The 20728-nt window shown below is 42.7% G+C and overlaps 1 protein-coding gene and 1 long non-coding RNA gene across 5 annotated transcripts in view; both read left to right on the top strand.

The window, feature by feature from the left end:
• Positions 1 to 20728, top strand: part of ADCY2 (adenylate cyclase 2) — a 427841-nt gene that overhangs the window by 235986 nt on the left and 171127 nt on the right. The window lies entirely within an intron of this gene.
• LOC309657252 overlaps positions 19 to 20728 on the top strand; it is a 110334-nt gene continuing 89624 nt past the window's right edge. The window contains exon 1 of the long non-coding RNA XR_014261737.1: positions 19 to 20109. This is a non-coding gene — a long non-coding RNA (uncharacterized lncRNA). The remainder of the gene's footprint in view (positions 20110 to 20728) is intronic.

Raw genomic sequence — 20728 nt, 5'->3', positions numbered from 1 at the left:
AGAGCACTGAGCGATCTCCCTGTGCTATGCGGCTGCTTCCCACTAGCTATCTATTTTACATTTAGAATGGACTTGAGGACACAGGGGCAGGAAGCGGAAGCTGGGACGAAGTGAGAGAGTAGCACTGTCCTTGACTTTTGATGTTTCCTGATGTTCTCTTTTTCTCTCTGCATCAAAATATTTCAAACTTAAAGTGAAAAGCAAAGGGACAAATAATCAGACCCTCTGCCTTACTCTCGCTTCCCCTTGGAGGGGCCCAGGGGAAAGGCACACTTCTGAGTGATTTCAGTGCTCACTGGGCTTCATTTTCCTCGTGTGTAAAACGAGGGTTCTGACCCTCAATAGACTTCCTACCTGCCTAATAGCCCATGATTTTACATTTTACCCACCTTATTTTCAATATCTCAGAAACCTTCAAAGAAAATTCTATGACTGGTTTCCTTTCTTTCATTTTCGCTGCATCTCAAATTCTGGCTGTGATGTTGAGTTGTTGCCACTAAGCTTTTAACTCCTTCCTATCTGTGGACATTCGTTTCTATCCTGTGGGCATGGGGTTCATTTCTCATGGCACATTACTCCTATTTTATTAGCTAATTACTTTTGAGAATTTTAGAAATTCATGTATGCTCATTACAAGAAGCTCTTCAGAGCAAAGCATCCACTTAAAGTAGTTTCTTAAGTTCACAGTTATCTTTGCATTTACAAGGATGAGTACTACTATGACATAATGGAAAAAATACTATTTAGACTAGAAGTATATTCTACCACAAATATCATCAATTGGTGACCCAAGAATGTCAGTATTCTTCATTCTAGTCATTTCAGATAATGAACACCCTCACCAAAGCACATTTCCTGGCAATAGAAAAAGGCAGAGTTTCTTAATAATTTAAGAAAATCTTTGTCAAGTAAAATGCCTAGGGACAGAAAGATGGGCTTATTGTGAGAACTGAAATATATAAAATAAACTAATCTTGAGTCAAAAACTTAGACATTTTAAAATATAGATAAAATGAATTAGAATCATTTTATGTTATTTACTAGAATTTTGATGAGCAAGAAGGTATTATTTTAAATTCGTGAAGCAAGCCATTTCCACCATTGCAGAATAAATATGCTGTCAAGTTCTGATAAACAGTAGAATTGGATAAATTCTTTTGCTCTTAGCTATGGGTTACACAAACAATAATGGCTCAGAAGTTAAGCTACTAAAGCTTACTGGACATAAAACCATCTAATAAATCGCTCCTCTGGCTAAGAAAATGCTTATCATCTTTACATTCTCAGAGTCACACAAGTGTGATCTTCTTAGTATTTAGAGATATACTCACTGAAGGAATTGCCTTGTTCTTTTCTCAAACAATATGATAACTTTGAAAGCAGAAGTAATATTATTTTCCTGTTCTGCTCCTCACTTGGAATAACAACTGAATAGAATGTTATTGAACTACAAATATTGTATTGACTTGGAATGGAGAATTGATATCAAAATTATTTTTGTTTACATTCTGATTTCATATAGGATTCAGCACAGAAACTTGAGTTCTCTGGACACTATTTCTCTCCCGATGCATAGTCAGTTTATAGCAAACACAGCTGAAATCTCAGTGTTCTTCATCAAGCACCATAAATGTAACTAGTTCTGAGAGTCTGGAAGATCTAAATGTAACCTTCCCTAATCTGCATACTATTATATGTATTTGTAGGCAGAGAGTGAGGGAAAGAGGAAGGAAACTACAGTTGACCATTAAACAACTTGGGTTTGAACTGTGTAGGTCCACTTATACATGGATTTTTTCAATAAACACTAAAGTACTACACAGTCTGGTTGGTTGAACCAATTGATGTGGAACCATGGATATAGAGGGCCAACTATGGGACTTGAGCATCTGTGGATTTTGGTATCTGCTTTTGCACTGTGCTTTTTTTCTCTTTGGCTGGGTGCATTTTGCAAAAGGACTCTGACACTCGCTGTTCCCTTTGCTCTCTGCCTTCCTACCATGAAGTCTCTGCTCCAGTGCCAACCTCTAGTGGTGACCCTGAGACTATGCTGATAATAGTACCACCATGATCCTTCCCTGACCCAACAGTATTGTTTAGTAGCACTTACCAATGCATTACATCATTTCCCTTTTTTCCTTTTTTATTCTTTTATTTTTCACTTTTTTTTGCCTCTTGTCTATATCAGAAGTTAGTAAACTTTTTCTGTAAAGGGCCAGGTAATTAACATTTTAAGTTTTGTGGGCCAAGAGGTAAAATCAAACCACTGGTCTCATCAAAGGCATATTGTTACACATACACACACACACTTTACATTTTAAAATGTAAAAACCATTCTTAGCTTATAAGCCATTGAGAAATGCGTGGGAAACAAGATTTAGCCAGTGGGCCATAGATTGATGACACCTGGTTTTATCACTCAGTTAAAAAGTAAACATCGTTATAGAAGGAACTTTGAAAATTTGGTTTATCACTATGTCCCTGGAACATAGAAGACAAAAATTCAAAGCAGTCACAATAAATATGCTCAAATTTTTAAAAAAATATGCTAAAAGAAGTAAAGGAAGGTGTGATGACAATGTCTCATCAAATAGAAAATATCAATAGAGTGACAGAAATTCTAAAAGAGCCAAGTGGTAATTACAGAATTAAAAGTACAATAACTGAAATGAAAAATTCACTAAAAGGGGTCAACAGTAGTAGATTTGAATTGGCAAGAGAAAGAATTGGTAAACTTGAAGATAGATCAATAAATATTATGCAGACTGAACAACAGAGAGAAAAAGAATGGGGAAAGATGAACACAGTTTCAGAGAAGTGTAGGAAACCATTAAGTGCACCAACAGGAACATAGTGGGGGTCCAGAAGGAGAGGACAGAGAGAAAGCAGAAAAAAGTATTCAAAGAAATAATTGTGAGCATTTCCCCAAAACTGATATATCCAAGAATCTAAAAGTATTATAAATACAAAGAGATCCACACCCAGATACATCATACTGAAAATGCTAAAAGCCAACCACAGGGAGAAAATCTTGAAAGCAGCAAGAGAAAAATGTCTCATCACTTACAAGGGAACTTTAATGAGGATAACAGCTGACTTATGAGAAACCATGGTGGCCAGAAGGCAGTGGGATGGCATATTCAAAGCACTGAAAGGGAAAAAAATACCCGTCAACCAAAAAATTCATGTTAAAAAGATAAATATAACAAACTCTATGAATATATACTTGTTTTTCTTTCTTCTCTCTCTTCTTTAAAAGACATAAAATTGTGTACAATAATAATTATAACAAGGTGTTTCTTGAGGTTGTGACTATATAGATGTAATATGTATACTACTATACCACACTATAATAGCAATGACTGTGTGCAATAATTATTGTTGTGTGCAACAGTAATAGCACACAAATGGAGAAGAATAAATAGAAATTGAGAATGTGATCTTAAGTTTCATGTGGAAATGCAAGTGACCCAGAACAACCAAAATAATACTGAAAACGAAAAACAAATATGAAGGACTCATTCTTGATGATTTCAAAACTCCTACAAAGCTATAGTAATCAACAAAGTATGATACTGGCGTAAATACAGACCAGTGTAATAGAATGGAAAGTCCACAAATAAAGCATCACATTTGTAACCAATTATTTTTGACTAGGGTGCCAAGATAATTCAATAAAGAAGGAATAATGTTTTCAACAAATGATGCTGTGATAATTGGATACTCACATGCAAAAGAATGCAGTCAGACCCCTTCCTCACACCATCTACAAAAAGTTAACTCAAAATGGTTCAAAGACCTAAATGTAAGAACTGAAACTGTAAAACGCTTAGAAGAAAATATAGCCATAAATCTTCATGATGTAGGATTAAGCAAAGTTTCTTAGATGTGATACTAAAAGTACAATAGAAAAAAATCAGTAAATTGGACTTCACCAAAATTTAAAACTTGCACTTCAAGGGACACCATCCAGAAAATGAAAAGACAGCTCACAGAATGGGAGAAAATATTTGCAAATCCTGTATCTGAGAAGGGAGTTGTATTAAGAATATATATATAGAACTCTTACAACTCAGTGACAAAAAAATTCCAAAATACTCCAATTGAAAAGAGCTGAAGGATCTCAATATGCATTTCTCCAAAGAAGATATACAAATGGCCAATATGCACATAAAAAGATTCTCATCATTAGCAATCTGGAAAATGCAAATCAAAACCACTGAGATATCACTTTACACTCACTAAAATGACTACAATAAAAAAGACAGAAAGTAACAAGTTTGGGGGAGAATTCAGATAAGTTGGAATCCCTGTACACTGGTGATTGAATTGTAAAATGATGTCACTGCTTTGGAAAACATCCTGGCAGTTCCTCAAAAAGTTAAACATAGAGTTACCATATGAACCAGCAATTATACTCCTAGGTACATACTCAAGAGAAATGAAAACATATGTCCACACAAAAACTTGCACATGAGTGTTTATTGGATCACTATGTATTATTCATAATAGCCAAAAAGTAGTAACAACCCAAATTTCCAAATTCATCCCCTAGGAATTTCCTATCTGCTTATTTCATCTCATTGGCAGTGATTTTCCCGTCTGTGACAGGGAAGTTGACAGCACATGGTATCAGAGAAGTGAAACCTTGCTGACCTCATGTAGGAACTCCTCTTTATGGAGATTTATGCCTTATTATTTATTGAAAGATGTCAATAAATATTAACATTGTCAATACTCATCATCATCGTCGTCACCATCATCACCATCATCACCATCACCATCATCGTCATCACCATTATCACCATCACCATCATCATCATCACCATCATCATCATCATCGTCATCATCACCATCACCATCACCATCATCGTCATCACCATCATCGTCATCACCATCATCATCATCATCGTCATCATCACCATGATCACCATGATCACCATCACCATCACCATCATCGTCATCACCATCACCATCATCACCATCATCGTCATCACCATCACCATCATCATCATCATCGTCATCATCACCATGATCACCATCCCCATCATCATCATCACCATCATCATCATCATCATCATCATCATCATCATCAAACCACTTCCCTCAGGAACCACTCTTCCATTGCAAGACTCTCCGCAGTACTTGGATACTGTATAATTGTCATTTTTCTTCTTTTGTCTCTACCTAAACAACGGCAGTTTCTGCTTTCTGAGAGTGTTGTTTCTGTGACTGAGCCTCTGCTATGTCACTGGAATTGTCTGCAAGCAGTGTTTTCACTACGCCGTGGATGAGATGTAACCTTCCCCGGTCTGCGTGTGCACGGGCACACACACACTTCAACTCACCGCCCTTCATTTCTCTGTCCCTGAGCGAGCACGCTCAGAAATAATAAATGCATGGCCTCTAGAATACTGGCCACCACACAGAGAGCCCTGTAGCACACATGGCTTTTTATTTTCTGTATTTTCTCATGTTTTGATATCTGGCCTTGCTTTTCCTGGAGACTGCCCCCTTGAGATAATCCATGCAGAGAGAAGAGGACTTGTCTACTTGGACACTTTTCATATGTAAACCAACCAATCCAGGGCCAATACCCCAACCACCTCCTCTGTCAGGCTCTCACGCTCCAGACCATGGTCCGTCTGCCCTAATCACTCCAAGGCCACGTACCAGACAACAAGCCACAGCCCCAGAGCCTACTGTGATTATGCAAACTAGCCAGTCTGCTTGCCCTCCCTTGCCTCCCCTTTCCCATGGAAACCACAGAAAAATTCACCCACATTTTCCCCCTCACTCCCTCTCCTCCATTTGACCCCGTGGCCCTGCATGGCATGCCATGCCTCCTGTTCCAAGGGATCTGTAAGTATAGAAACTTCTTCCATCACCGTCATTCCTGTGTATCCATGTCTTACCATCCCTGATTAAGACAAATCACAGGTACATTACAAATCAGGCCTCAAGCAAGAAAGAATGAAGTTACACAGAGCACCTCAAGATCAGGGATAGTAGTAATGCTGGAAAAAAATGTTTCGCAGCACTAACTATGTGAGTGAAAAAATAGATGTGAGGAGCACAAGCGCACCTCCAGAAACGCAAATCCTGAAGATTTTCCTCAATTGTGAGGCCACTGAGTGCGAGCAGGTCCTGGCCTTCCTCCCCACCCTCTCGCACCTTGTACACATTCCAGTATTGCTGCTGTTGTTCTAAATGAAATGATGCTTAGAGACTGTGCAGAAGTTCTTTCTCAAAAAAATGCAGTGCTTTAGAGCCTTATGGAATAAGGAGCAATGAAAAAGAAAACAGGGCAGAAGGAAGAGATGTTTTCCCACATTTTTTTTATTATTAATTTATTTATTTATTTATTTATGGCTGTGTTGGGTCTTCGTTTCTGTGCGACGGCTTCCTCTAGTTGCGGCGAGCGGGGGCCACTCTTCATCGCGGTGCGCGGGCCTCTCACTATCGCGGCCTCTCTTGTTGCGGAGCACAGGCTCCAGAAGCGCAGGCTCAGTAGTTGTGGCTCACGGGCCCAGTTGCTCCGCGGCATGTGGGATCTTCCCAGACCGGGGCCCGAACCCGTGTCCCCCGCATTGGCAGGCAGATTCTCAACCACTGCGCCACCAGGGAAGCCCCCCACATTTTAATAAAATGGAATTGAGTGAGGCGGCTTGGTTCTGGGAACTCCTCCCTGGGAACAGAAATTATTTCTCTCTGTTCGTAGGACAGTTGCCCAGGGAGTACTGTTGGCATATAAAGATGCTGATGGGACAAATTGCTGACGAGACCTTGCTCAATGGTTAGGCGTACCATTCCTTGGAGGTTTGGCAGAGAGGAGGCCTGCAAAGGTCTGCAGACTGTGCGTGGGGCTCGTCCAGCAGTTTAGCAGCTTCTTCTTCCTTCTGGGTCATGTAACTGCCGGGGTGACCAGCAGCTGTCTTGAGCCTAGGGCACAGGGGTCCTGATTTGAAACCCAGCATCAAAGGATTCTTCATTAAAGCCATTTGTTGGGCAAGACTATAGAGGGACCTATGTAAAAAGTGCAATTGGCTTAATGATTGCCTCTTCTAGTAAATAAATTTCATGTCTATTAATGACAATATCCTCCCACCTCCACCTCTTCAAATTTATTTCACCCTGCTGAGGTTTCCAGCCCTAAGCAGATTTATAAACATTTATCACAGACATAAAAAAGGATCAATAGAACTATAAAAGATAAGAGTTTTAAATCATTCTCTGATTATAGCTATGGGCACTTCCATTACCTTTTCCATTAAGCAGTGACATGTATAAAAATATTGAGCCATTTACATTACAGGAGAGAGAGAGTTAAAAACAGAAAGGGAGAGACTGATGGGAAAGACTGATTAAAATTGCTGTTTCTCTTGCTGAAGGAAAATCCAGCTTTCAAGTTTTAACCATAAAAATTTTTTGCCCTTGATCTTTTATAGTGTGGAAATATTGTAAACATAACAACAACATAGACAAATATTTCTTTTATCTACCCCTGAAGGTAGGATACATTTTGGATATGCTATAAAAAAAAAATTGCCATTACATTTTCTGTGTAATTGTTACCAGTGCTAATGATAAGAGGAAACATTTGTATACCACTCTGCAAATTTCATCCGTCCTTTATAATTCCTTTTATCAGATGGAGCCCATTGTCCCTGTGAGGATGTCAAAGAGGTTGTGTGTCTGGGTCTCAGTGTCTGATGTGAAAGTGGCTCTTCTGACACTGCTTTTATTTTGTTAAACACGCACATATTAAATCAAGAGGGCAAGGCTTGAGTTCTTTATGAATATCTTGGAATTACTGCTTCCCTTCATTTCTAGGAAAAGATCTTCTCTCCCCCTGGGACTTGCCCTAACCATGACATGCTAACTTTCGTCGTTACATAAGTTCTGCAGTGAAGTTTGTAGAAAAAGCAATGAAATATTATCCAGAGGGAAAATATAATGTAAAAAAAAAAAAAAAAGCGGGGAAAAGGGAATGAGATTTTGGAATGGACAGAAAAAGTAACTTCCACAATTCTGGGTTTTTTCCATGTTACATTATGTTGGAACTGATAATGTTTCAATTCGCTTGACTCTACTGGGATTGCAGGTGTAGACAGGGGAGGACTTGGTTAAATGCAATGTACTAGTAGGTTTGTTAACAGTTGTTTGTTTTTTTTTTTAACACTAGGTACAATTACTAAGAAATTTGGATTTCAGAATATTTCCTTCTGTTCCTTTCCTTTTCCCAGAACAACTCCCATAACCTTCCCCTGGAGTGTGGACAGTGGATCCAGCCAGCCTGGGTTTGGGTTTGGCTCACTTGTGAAATGTCAGGCAAAACGCTCTCTTTGTTCAAACTTCCAAGATGTAATAATGGGGATGGTAATCATCCCTATCCCATGTTGCAGCATTTAGTGAGGATTAAATGAATACAAGATGTAAAGAGTTTACTCTTTTCCTGGCACACATAGCTCAAGAAATAGTGGGTAGCTTATTATTCTTTAGATCGTCTGTAATTACCTTATTATTTAGAACACGGAAGATGCCATCAGGAATATTTACTTATTGATTCAAGCTAAAATTACCTTAGATAATCTTCTGCAATTGAGACCATTTATTTTCATGTGTTTAATGAGGGTGAAATATTATCACGTGCTTTTCCCTCTCACGAGAAACATGAGGTTTCATGTTTTACCATCACTCGGGATGAATAAATCTTGGCTCCTGGGAGATGAGGCAGTTTGTGGGGCAAATTAGGAGTTCAGTTTAGAAATCCAAGGAGAAGTGTTGAGAAGGCAATTGGAGCTGTAAGTCTGGAGTCCAGGGCCGTGGGCTGGGCTGTGGACGCACACTGAGGGTAGCCAACAGATTGATTCAAGGCTCTGAGATTGGACTCAGCCAACAAGGGACCCTGACGTCCAAAGACCCAGGAGAAAAGGAGATGTCAGCAAAGGGCACTAAGAAGAGATGAATCCTGTAGCAGGTGGGGTGCTGGGCCAGGGTGGTGCTCAGAAAGCCAAGTAAATAAAGAGTTTCAGAGGGAAGGCAAACAATCAGCTGTGTCCTCAAGGAGAGCAGTTCCAGCAGGTTCTAACAGGGCAGCGGGGGAGAAAGCCTTCTGGCTGCAGGTCCAGCAGAGAGAGGAGGAGAAGCATTAAAGAAAGGTGCAAAGTCTACTCTTTGCGGGAGTCTGGAAAACGTGATGGCCCACATATTGACATCAGTAGTCTGGATAAGTAACCTATGAAGTCCTGAAATACTACAAAGTGAGGCCGAACCTTGAGACAAGGAAATGTTCATTTAGGAAAAGAATATATAAATGAGTATTGCTTCCTAACCATAGTACCTTTCTGAAATATGTGCTTCGGAGATATTAGTGGCCAGAACATAAATGTTTCCATCAAGTTTTAGAATCACTTCTAGATCCGTGTTAGGTTTTAGATGCTAAGGTATCTAGAGACACGTGTCTGGGCTTGGGATTGATACCTCCCACAGAAGGCCTCTTGGCTGTTGTGTCAGTAGGATTCAGCGTGCCTGTTTCCTCTGCCTCAAGGCTGGAGCCAAGTGATCCCACGGTATCTGCAAATTGATGGCATCAGGGAGGAATTCTATTTTATTGGCTTTTTATTGGGTTGTGTTTCTTTGCTGCTTTTATTGTTATTCCTGAATGTTTTCAGGACCCATTACTGGAACTGTAAGAAAGCCCAAACTTTAGTTCTCTGAAGTAACTACATAATTTTTATAACCTTGTTTATTATGGCTTAGGAATTGTGGGAAAAGCAAGCAAAGCCCCCTCCCACTTGTGTCCGATCGCCACGTGGGAGACGCCCCCGGAGCTGCACATTCTGGGTTCAGATGCTTCCTGGTTGCCCAGGAGCTGCGTCTTATAAAGGAAGGATGGAAGGCACTTAGCACAGCTCTGACCCGTACAGCGCTCTCCACAGACGTGAGCTACTGTTTTCTGAAACACTTCCTTAAATGGTTTGCATTGATTATATACTGATGCTATGCTTTCAAAATTGTCAGGATTCTTTAAAACAAGATTAACCAATGGATCCAGAGTAATCAGCACGCTGAGAGAACTAACTGGGGAATATAGATTCATTCACTAAATAATATTGAGCAGAAAGACTGTATATGGTTGCCAGTATTTTTAGTATCTCATGTCAAAGTGAACCTGGGATCCTCACTGTCGAGGTAGCCCTGTGGCCAAACATCCTTTCCCACCTCACAGTGCCAGGAGGACTGGATGCCGACCTCCAGATGGCAGTGTTTTGTCACTTCAGGACAAAAGCAAGATGGCGAGACATGGGATGCAGTTCAACCCGCTCAGGGAGATGTGAGACAGGAATCCTTCGGAAGGAGGAACAACAGAGTTCACCGGGTTCAGATATAGTGGGGAGGGGGAGGAGCCCCTGGGCGTACAGTCTTCTATGATGGAGCCATCATATTCTGAACAGGTGATACTAACATACACCGCCCCGCGAAGTTGCGTGGAAAGCGCTAGCGCACAGTGGGACTGGATGGGCGTGAGTGGCGGGTCGTTGAAAATCAGTGAGGCTAATTGAGTATCTGCCCCCCTCATCGTGGGTACTTTGCTGTAGATGTGCAGGTGAGGGTGAAGTCTTCCAGGAAGACGGGACGAGAGCTGCGTGCTGTGGGGCAGTCTGCCTCTGGCACAGGTACCCAGGAGGGCTGAGCAGGGTTCCGTATGTCTCAAGATGCTGCCCGTGGTTCTGCATCCCCAGGCCATCTATGCCTTCCGTCTCTGTCTGTGCTCTGCCTCCACCCCCTCACACACAGGTACACACAAGGGTACCTTTTTGATTTTTAACCCATAAGCAAAGTGCTCAACAGAACTATTCTTTCCTCCTAAGGGTTTAACTAGTGTAGAGGGTTAATGACCTAAGTTTTTGAATCAAGGACCAACCAGTGCCCACCCCATGCCTCTGAAATGACCCCTCACATCAAAGCCTCTGGCAGGGGCCACAGTATCCCATCAGATGGACACAATCCAGACCTTTGCTTCTCTCTCTGCTGGAAATCAGATGTCGGAATTCCCAGCAAATAATTTTCCTGCAGAGTCGTAAGACCCTGCAAGGGGACAGCCGTGACATGGTGTGATGCAGCTGCCCAGCTGTTCAGGCCGATAGAAGGAACCACATGATGGACATGAGTGTCCCTGGCCTTCAGGTCTCCGACCTACAGGTGCAGTGACAACCCTGCCTTCTTCAGACTTTTCTGAATATGGGGATTTCCGGCCAAATGCACTGAACCGGGGATTGCTTGGCAACCCGGAAACTGGGCAGAGGGTACCACTGCCTCTCCTGGACACAAGTTCCCATTCCATATGGGCCCTCTTTCTGTTCCCAGGGTTTTCCTGTGAACTGATGGATTCCCGTAACCCCTCTTCTTGAGATTGCTTTCACTCTTGGGCTATGCTGTTCTTTGATATGTTCACTGTATTTTTTGTGGGAAGTTTCTGTTTTCCCTTCTCATTAGCGAGGAAATTTGTATTCACTGCAGCACTTCTGCTGAGAACACGAAGCTAAGGAAACAGAATCATTAGTGTTTATTAATCCTGAATCTATTAGTCAAGCTTCTCCAGAGAAACAGAACCAAAATGATGTGTGTTGACATAGAAAGAGATTTGTTTTAAGAGATTGGCTTACAGAGTTATAGAGGCTGGCAAGTCCAAAATCTGCAGGGTGGGTGGCAGCTCGAGACCAGAGAACAACCAGTGCAGCTCAAGTCCAAGGGCCATCTGTGGCAGAATTCCTTCTTGCTTTGGGAGGACAGTCTTTTGTTCTATTCAGGCCTTCGATTGATTGGATGAGGCCCACCATGCTATGAAAGGTACTCTGCTTAACTCAAAGGCCACCAATTTGAATATAAATCTGATCCCAAAACACTCTCACAGAAACACCTAGAATCACGTTTGACCACATATCTGAGCGCCGTGGCTCAGCCATCTTGACCCATAAAATTAGCCACCACACTGAGTTTTCTCAGTGCTTCCATTTAAAGCACTAAGATGTATTTCATGCAGAGAATCTTTTGGAAACCAGATATTTCAGCAGGCTTGACACTCAGATTCTGAGATGAAAGAAACAAGAAATATCATCGGCTTTAACTTTGCAAGGGTTTGCTTCTCAGTGTAGGTACACTTTTTCTTATTCTGCAGCTGTTCACTCTATTCACTGCAATACCAGTTAAACAGGGTGTAAGTATTTAGCTCTTTCCAACGCAGTATACTTTAAGATGAGGTTTGGCATGAACCAACGTGTCTCCTTTGTGTGCAGCAGTGTGTGTGTGCGTGTGTTTGTGTTCTATTCAAGAACTTCATAATACCCAGGTTACTGTACTGTGTAGGCTATGGCGTTGCTTGCCACCAGCTTTGGAATGAAAATGAGAGCAGTCTGGTAAAATTGATACCAAAATCATTGTTGTTTCTCTGCAAACGTGCTGAAAACCTCTAGCATTTGGTGTTGAAATCCACAGCTCTGTGGTTTCTAAGAGTTACACTTGCCAGTTCGTCCTCAAATATCCATGGCTTGTAACAGGACACTTGTGGGACCAGGACATCCAGTTACTAGGATAAATAATGCCTGTGCTATGAGCCGTCTCTACCAGAGTGGTACAACTTACAGGAAACAGTTTCATTCGTCTAATTAATTTGCACAGAAGTGGAACTTCCTAGGAGTACTTCGGAAGGTCGCCTTTATATTTAGACTTGTGGCCCAGCTACACACAACTGTTCAGGTACCCATGGAGAGCCTTCATTTACAAACTACCAGCTTTCCAAACTGATGTGTCAAATGAATTGCCTACGGCGGGAGGATAAGCCAGGCCTAAGTAAACACAGTGATTAAATACGGAACTAGGCATATAATTGCGGACACTTAACTTTCATGTCTCTTCACTATAATTCTTTGCTTTTGTGCTCCTAAATCTAGACTTTTCAGCTGGGACTCAAGCAGCTATGGCAACACAGGAGCAGGTTACAGGGAGAATGGGGGTAGAATCAGGCCCTCTTCAGAAGGTCGACCTCAGCCGTTAGGATGCCACTACTGCCCACCGACCTGCAGCCCCCCAGACACGCAAAGCCCTCTCTCGCCTTGTGCCTGTCATCTCTTCCTCCTTCCCTCTACTCTCCCTGACCTCCCATCAGCCTGGCTGATGTCTCAGCTGAGCCCAGGGAGGCAACCCCAAGAGCGACAGCCGTCAGCAGCTCTGCAGAGCTAGCTGCTCGCGCTCTGCACCCACAGCCTTGCGCACGTATCCCTACGCTGACCTGGAACACCCGACATCAACCGTTGGCTTGTAAGCTGTGCCCCGCGGCCCATGTGCTCTGTGGGCTCTGAGGCGCCCAATACACAGCCCCCTCATTGCCCTGCCTGAGAGCAGAGTGAACTGAAGGATAGACAGAAGTCAGACAGATGGAGACCAGGGGTCCACCTCTGTTACTGATGAAGCTGTCTTGGGGAGCTTGGCTTGGATCTGGCCTCAAGTAGCACAGGTAGGTCACTTAGCCCCAGCTCCTGGTGGAGTTAAGCAGCTGCAGGAACCCCCGCTGGACACTTGACCCCGGGAAATGGAAGGCAGCGCGGAGCAGGTAGGAAAGCCAGTGTGCTGCCAGCAAGGAAAAGAGGGGAGGAGCTGTCCTCAATCCTTCTCCTCCTCCGAGGAGCGAGGGGCACGGCCAGGACAAGCTGGCTGACTCTAGCTTGGCTCCCTTCCTTGTGGACCAGTCAGGGCTCCCCTAGGAGATGTGCGGATACACACAGAGAAATCTGCTTTAAGGAATTATCTCATGCATTGGTGGCGGCTTGAAAATCCACGATTTGTAGGGCAGACCCGCAGTCTGGAGGTTCAGGTAAGAGGTGATGTTTCGGTCTTGAAGCTGATGGCTGGAAGCTCATCTACTTAAAATCAGCGGACTGTGAATGTTAATAACGTCTAAAAAAAAAAACCTTTCTAGCAACATCTAGACTTGTTTGGCCAAACAACTGGTCACCGTAGTCTTGCCAAAATGACACATAAAGCTAACCATCACAAAAGGGAAACAGGAGAGAGCGGCAGTGAGGCAAGGTGGGCTACACCCTTCCACGTGCTCGTAGAGGCAGTCTCCCCAACACCAAGCCCCATGGGTCCTCAATACGTTTGCCCTGCATGGGTGACTTTGCCCACGTGTTTATTTCTTTCCTCTACTTTGGAGCCGGTGAAGGGTGATTTGGGCAGGGAGGCATAGCTCTAAGGCAGAGGGCATTAAACTGGTTTTTATGGTGCAGACAGGGTTAAAAAATATTAACCCTGCATATTTAATATGCAAATATACATGGTTAATATTAACCATGTTTATTTGTTTATTCATAAGATATATATGTTCATATTTTAAGTACATTATAAAACAGGTTAGCATTAAGGGTAGACAACAATGAAAATAATCTTTTAGTAATTTTTTATAGTTTGAAAATACACTAGACGCCTTTATTTAGTATGTTTTTAATATTGAATACTTTTAGTAAGAGCATTATGATGGAATATGCTTCACTGCTTAAGAATTATTTGGTTAACGCTTTGCCAGTTATTTCTGACACTTGGTTTAATGATCAAATGATCCAACCGAGGAAAGACTTGGACACTGGGTCTTTAAATCATGATACTCATTTTCCAATCATGTCCGCACTTAGGCAGAGACTTTTTGATGACATTCAGCTGTAAATGCTCCATTGTTTCGTGATGTCAATCAGTCCTTGCAAATCAACCAGAAGGTATTGCATTTTTATTTTTTAGCAAATGTACTGAATTTGCTCAAGATGTACTGAATCTTCATTTGGGAGATTTTTAACTGAATTTAAAAATTCTATTTGTAAGGAATATAAATGTACAATTATGAGAGTTTTCATATTGTTTTTGGCAAGAAAATCACGTAAAGAAGTAGTATTTCTAAGTTCCTGCCTTTCAAATGGTTTCTCCATAGCATGTTTTCTTATAAAAAGAGCAATTTGTCCCTCATGGTTAAAATGACGATTTTACTTTGAAAGAACAGGTTAATTGTACGTGTGTGTATGTGTGTGTGTGTCTAAAACTACTTCCGATATAGTATAATATTAGAAGTTTTGTCGTGACAGGAGAGATCAACAAATTTGGACTGCTGTAATTTTGGCCAAAAAAAAAAAAAACCCACACAAAAAAATAAGAGAAATTAACACAACATTGTAAATCAACTATACGTCAATAAAAAAAATAAATTAAAAAAAAACACATAATACCTATTTCAGTTTAAAGTCTATGCACAAGGTAACCAGGAAGGTACTGTGTGGTATGAAAGTCCATCATATTAGGAGGTTTTATACAGATTTTACTCTCTATACGATTAACCACACAGAACGTTCTAGAGCAGGTGCGTCACCACACACTATGAGCTGACACATCGGAGAGGCGCCAGCTCCAGCACTCTGCCCGGGAAGTCCTGTCTTCCTGCTGGTGTGCCCTCTGTTGTAGGTGACACCTGTGTGTCTGGCCGTCACCTAGAGAGGGTGCCACTGTCAATCAAGGTATTAAGTACTTGGGTGTCTCTCACTTTTAGTTTTAAAAGATGTGCATAAGTAGAAGTTCCAGTGTTTGCTTCACACACTCCATGCATCCCTATTCTAGAGAAAGCCTTCTTTCCACACCAACCCATAAATCACCAGAGTACCCTCATCATGGGGAGCATAGTACGTCCCTCTTTTATCTATTTTGGTCAATTTTATTAATTGATCATATTAAATAAGTGTTAGCGAAGGCAACAAGACTAGAAGATGTCAAGCTCAGAACATCCCTCGGAAACTTTCCCTGGGCCTCAAGTCCATGTTTGTAACACGAGTCATGTCTCAGTGCTGCAACCCCGTGACAAAGCACTGCAGGCTGGACAAACCCGCCCATGTGCTCACAGCTGCATCATAAGCTGTGACCCACCTCTGCCCTCCAGCCCTGCCACCCAAGCCCACCACAGTGCACACTTCACATCTGCACCCACCCACCGGTTTCCTTTCCAGGACACCCTGGTCCATTAGTCTGGTAGCCACATCCTTATACGTAGGTAGTACTTTTTCCTATTTCTGCTGTGACAAATCACTACAAATCATGGCTCAAAATATCACAAATGTATTCTCTTCCCCTTTTGAGGGTCAGAAGTCTAAGATGGGTTGGCAGGGCTTGTTCCTTCTGGAAGCTCTAAGGGAGAATTTGTTTCCTTGCCTTTCCTAGTGTTAAAAAACGATAAAAGAAGACAATTCAGGTGATACAAACAAACTTCATTTAATGCTTCATGAAGCAGTCTCCATTCGGAGAACTGCAAAATGGGGCAGAAGGCAGGAGGCTTTTACAGGATAAAGAATAAGAAAGAGAAAACCTAGAAAACATCTGATTGGCTGAGGTCACATGGTCAGCCTTGTTTGGGGTGAGAAGGAACAGAGAAGTAAGTACAGTAAGTCCCCTACCTATGAACCTTCAAGTTGCTAACTTTCACAGATGCGAATGTGCATTTGCATGTCCAATCACCTAAGTTAGTTCACGTGTCTGGCATACATTGTCACGTGTGTGCATCCTCTACAAATTGTTGTGCTTTTGTGTACTTCACTGTACAGTACTGTATAGAGTACAGTGGTACAGTATCTTTATTTCAAGCCCAAGATGTCCAGAAGCAAGCGTAAAAGCAGAGGATTGTGTTAGGTGGGTACCTAGACTAACTTTGTTGGACTTATGAACAAATTGGACTTATGAACAAATTGGACTTACGAACACAGTCTCGGAACGGAACTCGTTCATATGTAGGGGACACGTTTCAAAACTAGTTTCTACAGGCTGCCCCCAACCTTGGCTCACGGCCCCTCCTCCGTCTTCAAAGCCACAGGGAACCATGTGCCATCTTCTGGTCTCTCCCTCTGCTTCTGTTCTCACATCACCTTTTCTCTGTCTATGACCTTCTGTCCCCCTCTTATAAGAGTCCTTGTGACCATACTGGCTCCGACTGGATAATCAAGGATAATCTCCTCATCCCAAATCTTTATCTGAATCACATCTGCAAAGTCCCTTTTGCCTTGTAAGGTAACCCATCCGCAGCTTCTGGGATTAGGTTGTGGATGTCTTAGGGAAGCCATTATTCAGTCGCATACACGCAGCCTCGTTACTTTTATAAATAACCATCACTCAAGTGGTAGTATAAAAGTTGCTGGTCCAGCGCACACATACACCAAAAAGAAAAAAGCAAAGATTGCAGATTTTAGGGAGACAATGATGGGGTCAAAAGAATAATAGAACTCCTTAGGTTGGCATATAATCATTTTGCAATCAAGCAAATGTTCAAAATTTAGCATCAATTAGTATTCTGGAAGCAAGAGGCAAATATGTTTCTCCCCTTCCAAGAGCAGAGGCAGAAACACAGCTGAGACTCCTTTCTTCAGCTGCAGCAAGTACAGAAACAGCTGCCGCCCTCCCCAGGGCTGAGCTGCTGCCAGAAGAAGCAGCTCGGTTTCCCCTCCCCAGGCATCCCAGTCGACAGACGCCCTCCTGCCTCTTGGTGCCCAGGGACTGGCTGGCAGCACCACACCGCTGCTATAGTGCTTTCTGTTCTATTTTTAATTTACAGTGCTGGGACCATGGTGGTTTTACTAGCATCTCACATGGTCTGGGGCACATTTTGTGTTCGATCTAGAAGAGCTTTGCCCAGAAAGCTATTCCCTTCTCTCCCAAAGCCACTCGGGTTGGAACTTCTTCTGCGGTCCCCACTTGCCTGGATGGCATCACCCATGGATGCCCTAATGGACAGTGTTTCCTGGGTGTCAGCTCTGAGTAAAGAACCTCCAGGGAGAGAAGATTTTTATTTAAGGGTTTCTTAGAAGACAACAAGAGCTCAGAAAAGTTCTGCGTACTCTTGCCATACTCAGAAACATGCGCAGAAAGTCAGGAAGAGCCAGGAAATCAGGAGAGCGAACAGAGTTTGCCCAAACCTGCATCTATTTGCAGAACAGTGTGAGGTCTTTATCTCTCTTGCTTCTTTAGGTCAGCTGTGGACTTTAGGGCAGCATCTTAGCACATCCCCGCATTCAGTTTGAATGAGCAGAAGATAAGCAAACGTTCTTTAGTGTATTAATATATTAAACTGGGTTGGGTAGATGCTAGAGCCCTAACCAGTAGTCCAGAGGAGTTAGAGTCTATGAATATGTACATCGGTTAATCTCTTGTTTTCTTTTATGTTGTTTTTGTTTGGTTTGGTTTTTGGGGTTTTTTTTTAATCAGTCATCAGTTTTATACACATCACTGTATACGTGTCAATCCAATGTTGTTTTTTATTGTGGTAAAAGTCACATAATATAAAACATACTATTGTAGCCATATTTAACTGTACAGTTCAGTGGCACAAAGTACCTTCACACTGTTGTGCAACTCTCACCATCATCCATCTCCCAAATCTTTCACCTTCCTAAACTGAAACTCTGTCCCCATTAACCACTAACTCCTCATTCCTCCCTCCTCCCCCGCCCCATGCCCCAGCCCGTGGCATCGACCAATGTACTATCTGACGCTATGAATTCGACTATTCTAGATACCTTGTATAAGTGGAATCAAGCAGTATTGGCACCACATGTATATTGGAATGGATTTTTAAGGTTAACTTAATATATGTCCTGCAAGCAGATTAAAAACAGAGTGAAGGTATAATCTCTTTTTTTTATATCACTAGCAGAATTATTAATCCTACTACTAATAGGCATGTATTAAATGGCTCCAGTGGACCGAGTTATGTACATCACTTCTAGATTGATACATATTTAGCCACACACAAAAAAAGACAATAAATCCTAGACCAGCACCAGCTCATTGCCCGGGCATTTCACATGGTGGAAAACATAACCGGGCCTATGAAAAATGCTTTCCCCGGAGGCCCCCGGCACTGTCGCCATTCACTCTGATGTGAGAGTTAGCTCGTGTCCTTGGATGCTCTCCCTGTATTTGATATCCTGCCCGTGTAACACCTCGCTTTTGGAGCCTCCGGCCTGGTACCCAGAACCCCAGGGCTCAGAACTGTGGCTTTTAACTGGGAGACCCTGAAGACATCATGGCTTCTTCATTGGGGGGCTAATGGAATCCCGTGCCAGGGGAACAAATTAAGCGTGTTTCTTCGGGATCCTTAAGAGAGGCCTGGGGCGGGGCTCATTGAGGTCTGGCCCCTTTAGGGATCCTGATCCTCGGACACTGGTTCTTCTGGAAGACCGTTGGGAGCCCTCCGCTACCTGAGGCTGGCTGAGGGAACACATTCGGGGCAGGCCAAATGCTCTGGGTGAAAACCCTGGCGCTAGCCCCCAGGAACACCCTCCAAGGAGTTTTGCATGCCCCAGAACCCTCTGGGAAGGAGGTAGGTGGTCTGCACTATCCAAGAATTCTTTCCTGAACTGGGAATTGCAGGGGTGGGGGAGACATCTGAAGGAATTCAGCAACTGGGGCTGGAAGATGGTTTCCAAAGAATGACTCTTTGGAGAGGCCTCTGTGTGGATCTCCAATGCTTAAAACAGCCCGTCCTTTCCATTGAGTGCAAGCTGGAAGCATCCAGGTTTAGTGCTCCAAAGCCTTGTCAAGTAGAAATGGTTTTTCAAGGTAACACTGGCAGTGTCTGTTTATGGAAAACATCAAAACTGAGGTTATACGAACATTTCAAAAGAACCTCTCCATAAAGCAGCTAATAAAAAACATTTAATGGCAAAAGATGGGGCAAAATAGCCTAAGGGACAGAACCACAAATTGTTCAATCTGAAAAACATGTGAGGTTTTTTTTTTTTCTCCCACTGCTGAATGGAAAACTCATTTTAAAAATTGGACTTCAGTTGTGAAGAACTGTTTCTGCTCTCCAGTAAGACTTCCAGTTTAAAGAGGGACGATAAGAAAGGCTCTCTTTTTAGGCAATTGAAATGAGAAGCTGGTGCTCAGGCCACCACTGGGCCATCTGTCCTGCTCTCTTCTTTTGTTGCATTGAAAGGGACTGTGTGATCACAGGTGTCCCCCACCTGTCCTAGGTAATCCACCTAGGGGCTGGTGTCTCACTTTGGAAGCTCAGCATCCCAAACATGTGTTGCACTCGTGGGCGCAGTCTCACGTACACCAGCATCGTAAGGGGAAGACAGACCATTTATGTATTTACACTGAGAAATCCCACTGCTGCCTAAACAAGATGCTCATGTCTGCAGGTCAGTCTATGCCGTGTGTATTGGAGGTTCAGCTATATTTGTAATTATGTCCCAGGAGCAGGAATCAGAATGAGTGGGCCTAGAGGGATTGTTGTAATGGCCGGGCCACCGGTGTCCCCAGAGTACCTCCATCTCCCCATAGAGGCCCACACAGGTCACACCCTGGACAATGTGGTCCTGAGCCTGTCCGGCCTCTCCCTGGACCACATCATCCCTTGCCTCTCCTGCATCCTTTTTCTTGTGTGTCATCACTGCCCATTTCTCTTGCTCTCCGTTGGGTTCTGACATGCTATTCTGCAGCGTATTACTCTTTAAGATGTCTGTTCTGGGTTTATTTATGTTTGGTTTTCAGTGTAATTCTTTTTTTTTTTCCTTTTAATTAATTAATTAATTAATTTATTTGTGGCTGCGTTGGGTCTTCGTTGCTGCGTGCGGGCTTTCTCTAGTTGAGGCGAGTGGGGGCTACTCTTCGTTGCGGTGTGTGGGCTTCTCATTGCGGTGGC

Source organism: Balaenoptera physalus, assembly GCF_965194825.1.
Source record: "Balaenoptera physalus genome assembly, chromosome: 3".
Classification (NCBI taxonomy): domain Eukaryota; kingdom Metazoa; phylum Chordata; class Mammalia; order Artiodactyla; family Balaenopteridae; genus Balaenoptera; species Balaenoptera physalus.
This window is presented reverse-complemented; position numbering and strand designations above follow the sequence as displayed.